The following is a 5,137-nucleotide window of genomic DNA, read 5'->3' as shown; positions in this document are numbered from 1 at the left end:
TCAGGAGCTGGGTAGCTCTTGACCTCCAGGCCAGCCTCTCTCTCTCTCTCTCTCTCTCTCTCTCTCTCCCTTCCCCCCCCCCCCCCCCGTGTGTGTGTGTGAGCTGCACAGCTTTCAATCTCTATGGCCAGTATTGGGAGAGAAGGCTTGGAGGAGGAGAGCCCTGCAGCTGTTGAACTCTGAGAATCATGTGGGTTGGGGAGAGGGGGCAGAAGGGAATATTGACAGAAGGGGAGGGATGTATCTGTGAAGAAATGCCTTTTTGCTGTGGACAGTTTGAAATGAGTATTTTGGCATTTGTGTTTCTCTGGACAGAAGGAGAGGGTTGGGCAGTGTTTTTCCAGGCTCACACCAGCAAACCATTATACAAATACAAATGGGCCAACCTAAAGGCAATGTAAAGTTCAACTCCACCTCGTTAACAAATGTGTTTGACACTTCTGCCTAAAGCATCCATTTTCTTCTTTGTAGCATGGAGATGAATTGTAATTCCAGGTGATCCCCAGGTCCAACCTGGAGTCTGGCATACTATAATTCTTAATCTATTTACAAATCAATTTTACAAATCAATTTTACCCTTAATCTGTAATCTGGGGATAAGAATCTTGCCCTACTTGACAAAGCTGTTGTGTAAAGACAAGGTGCCAATACACGGGAAACACCCTAAGATACTTCGACACACAATGTAAATATTCAAGGAGACTTTCACTAATTGGGAAGAACCCTTTATCCGTTTGCATTTGCCAGAGCGGGGGCGGGTGGGGAGGGGCATGGCTCCGCATACCCAGCCTCTGCTCGGCAGCCCCGCTGACTGCTCAGTTCACCACCTCTCCGTCTTCATTTTCCTGCATTTGAATTTCGGCGCGGATCAAGGACCACCAAGGTCTGTCGCCGGCACTGCCTGATTTCTCCTCTTCCAAATCCATTCAGGCACTTGAGGGAACCCCTGACCACCCCGAACACCAAGCCCCCGCTCCCCGACCCCCCCCCCCCCCCGGAATGTCTCCTGCGGCGGGCCAGGAGGCCGCGGAGGCGCTGGGGAGGCGGGCGGCTGGGAGGCAAGCGGGCGGCAAAGCGGATTGGGTGTCAGTTCAGCCGGCGGCGGGGGAGTTGGGAGGGACGCAGAGTGGCCGCGTGTGGCAATTGTAGTTTTGCAATGGTATCATGCTCCAATGTTTGGGGATTTTGCTGTGTGGAAAATGCAGCGATTGCAGCGGAAGCAAGAGTTTTTAAAGCATTCAAGGGTCACGACCGGAGATGGTGACACTGACTGTCATGTACATTAGCTCGAATGCTTTTCCGGCCCCAGAAAATATCCCGACAGTTAAGTGTAGTCAACGAAGGAAGGTGCTTTTCATATGAGGCATCAGTTCATGGGATTTAGATTAATCAGAAACACGTTGCCGTTTTATGGTCCAGGAACATGCCTTCAAGTGGCAACCCCTTGAAATCTGGAGATGAGGTGGTTAACCATGGCCGGCCTCTGCATAGCAACCACCAGGGCCAACTGTGCCGCAGCTTCCAACATCAAGTGAGATCAAGCTAGTCTGGGCCATTCAGATCTTATAGAGTTAGGTAAAACCTGCATCTAGGTAATTTTAGATGGATTCAACAAATGCATATGATTTTTTACAGTGAAAGAACGCACAGACAAAAAATACTGTCACATAAGAGCAATTTTTGCTGAATGGGACTTACATCCATACAAATATATTGTGAACCATTTCCTGTGGGAATGGGGATTCCTGGAGGGTTTTTGTTGTTGGGGGGGGAGTACACAGAAGTCTTAAAAACTAGGTATAATCATTAAATTCTACTTTAAGTCTGCATGAAAGTGAAGTTTCAGCAATGCAACATTAAAATATCACACCATGTAGGATCAAAGAAATGTCATGTGATGCTGGATACAACATTGGTGTTGGTTTTAAAGGTACCACTGGACTCTAAATTTATTCTGCAACAGTTTACAGTACATTTTGTATGCACAGATGCATTCAATGTGTATGGGATGAAGATCCCTATTGTGATAAAACAGGAAAGGATGTAGACTGTGTATATGTGGACTTCTGCAACTCACTCTACACAGGCCTAACCTTATCCTTGATCCGGAAACTGTAATTGGTGCAGAATGCAACGGCCAGGATTCTCACCAATACACTATGGAGATCTCACATTCAGCCTATACTTCAACTACTCAACTGGCTCCCAATTGAATTCCGGATCAGGTTTAAGGTTTTGGTTCTTACCTTCAAGGCCATACACGGTCTGGACCCAATGTACCTAAGAGACCATCTCTCTGCCTATACCCCTCAAAGAGCTTTACACTCCGCCACCTCCAACTGGCTGCAGATCCCTGCCCCCAAAGAAGCACGTTGGTCCTCAAATGAGGACCAGAGCTTTTTTTTGTCCTGGCCCCCACCTGGTGGAACGAGCTCCCTAAAGAGATTAGGGCCCTGTCCGAACTCCCACAATTCCGCATGGCCTGCAAAAGGGAGCTCCTCTACCAGGCATTTGCCTGAGAGCGACCACAGGACCCCCTCAGACATCCCCTCCCGGCCTGAACCAGTGTGACCTCTCTAAGGGCCTTAGCTATGTTCCTGTTATATTGATAAGATCACTGAAATTGTGTTATTTAGATTATTGTTGTTGTATTTGTTTATGTTACATATTAATTAATTCCATGTATCCTCCCATGTTGTTGTATGTAAACCGCCCTAAGCCATATGGAAGGGCAGTATAGAAATCAAATAAATAAATATAATAAATAAACAACATTATGTGTCGGGTAATGGGTTTCTTTGTGATGACACCCCACTCTTCCTCCTGATGGATGGCCACCCTGACTCTCCCACAGAATCATTAGCCAACTGCCTGGAAGCAGTGATGAGTTGGCTTAAGCTCAACCCTTCAAAGACAGAGGTCCTGTGGCTGGGTGGGAAGGGTCCAAGCAAGGAAACACACCTACCCAACCTGGTTGGAGTGCAGCTATCAGTGGCCACTGTCAGGAACCTGGGTATGGTTCTTGATACCTCCCTCTCAATGGAGGCTCAGATCTCAACGGTAGTATGGCTGGCATTTGACCACCTTTGCCAAGCCAAATTACTAGCACCCTACTTGGCCCCAGAACACCTAGCCACAGTGATCCACTGAACTGTCACCTCTAGACTGAACTTGTGCAACTTGCTCTGCACAGACCTACCCTTAACTTTGATCTGGAAACAACTGGTCCAGAACACAATGGTGGTCCCACAATCAGCCCATCCTCTAGCACAGTGGTCCCCATCCTTTTTATCACCGGGGACCGGTCAATGCTTGACAATTTTACTGAGGCCGGGGAGGGGGTAGTCTTTTGCCGAGGGATGTCGCCACCTGAGCCCCTGCTCCACTTGCTTTCCTGCCGGCACCCCTGACTTCCCACTGGGAGGTGCTACCAACAGCAGCTGCGCAGTACCACGCTGAGAGGGAGCCCCAGCCATGGCGGCCACTGGAGAGCACCAAAGATGAGCCAGCAGCAGAGTGGCAGGGCAGCCCCCGAGGCAGCAGCTAGGGAGGAAGACGAGGAGCCACGGCCCAGTACCAACTGATCTACGGACCGGTACTGGTCCCCGGACCGGGGGTTGGGGACCACAGCTCTAGCAACTGTGTTGGCTTCCTGTTGAACTCCGGATCAGACTTAAAGGTTCTGGTTATCACCTTTAAGGCCATATGTGGTCTGGGCCCAGTGTACCTGAGGCATCGCCTCTCTGCCTATACCCCTCAAAGAGCCTTACACTCCACCACTTCCAACTTAGTGATCCCTGTCCCCAGAGAAGCTCACTTGACCTCAACCAGGGTTAGCACTTTCTCCATCCTGGCCCCCACCTGGTGGAATAAGGTTCCAGAGATCAGGGTCTTAATGGAATGACAAGTTCTGCAGGGCCTGCAAGAGAGCTCTTCCACCAGGCATTTGGTGGAGGTCGACATTCCCATTGGCCCCTGAGCCTCCCTCCTATGGTAACCACTGCTAATCTGTCCAACCCACAGGGTCATCAGTATGCATAAATTGACTTAACATTCTCCCCATTCTTCTACTGTTCTACTGTTATCTACTGTTAAAAGGTAAAGGTATCCCCTGTGCAAGCACCGGGTCATGTCTGACCCTTGGGGTGACGCCCTCTAGCGTTTTCATGGCAGACTCAATACGGGGTGGTTTGCCAGTGCCTTCCCCAGTCATTACTGTTTACCCCCCAGCAAGCTGGGTACTCATTTTACCGACCTCGGAAGGATGGAAGGCTGAGTCAACCTTGAGCCGGCTGCTGGGATTGAACTCCCAGCCTCATGGGCAAAGCTTTCAGACGGCTGCCTTACCACTCTGCGCCACAAGAGGCTATCTACTGTTACAACTGCGTTATTGTTATATTGAGTTATCTGTACTGTTCCGTTTTTATGTAAACCACCCTGAGCCTTCAGTGAAGGTGGTATATAAATATAATGAATATCATGGGGATCCATTTTTGTGTCATAGAAGCACTACAACTGGTGGCTTTCTGTTGTGCTGTCTATACACATAGCTATGATGTGTGACTCAGAACAGTCCATGTGAAAATAAGGAAAAGTTTTTATTTATTGATTTGATTTTTAGGCTGCCCCTTCCTGAGCTAGAGCCATGCCATGAAATGCTGGATGTGTTTTTTATTTTTTTGTGGTAAAGATTATGGATCTATGTGTGATTTTATAACGAATTATTATGAAGTTCGTCTAAAACAAATGTGGATCAATGGCAAAGGTTCGATGGTGCATGTATGCAGCATAATCAGATGGTGAATGGGGAAACGATTCCATTTAAAAATCAACCTGGATCCATGTTCTCAAGCGCACTTTTGGATCATGATGTGCTACATATAGGCTTTTAAAAACGTTTGCTCAGGGACAAGGATATGAGCTGTGATCCGGTGGTGGTGGTGTCTTGTTTCAGTATAAAAATTTCACTTTCACCCATTCCCTGCGTTGAAGAGGAGCTCAGCGAGATGCATTGTTCCTCAAACCCTCCACGTTGGTCGGCGAGCTCTTCGAAGGCGGCTGTCGATGCCTACCGGGAAGAGCCGCAGCGGAAGTCACAAGGGGGACAAGCCGCCAAAGCTGAGCGGCCTGGCAGGGA

Source organism: Paroedura picta, chromosome 6 (assembly GCF_049243985.1).
Source record: "Paroedura picta isolate Pp20150507F chromosome 6, Ppicta_v3.0, whole genome shotgun sequence".
Classification (NCBI taxonomy): Eukaryota; Metazoa; Chordata; class Lepidosauria; order Squamata; family Gekkonidae; genus Paroedura; species Paroedura picta.
The sequence above is the reverse complement of the archived record's forward strand: the minus strand, read 5'-3'. Positions refer to the sequence as shown.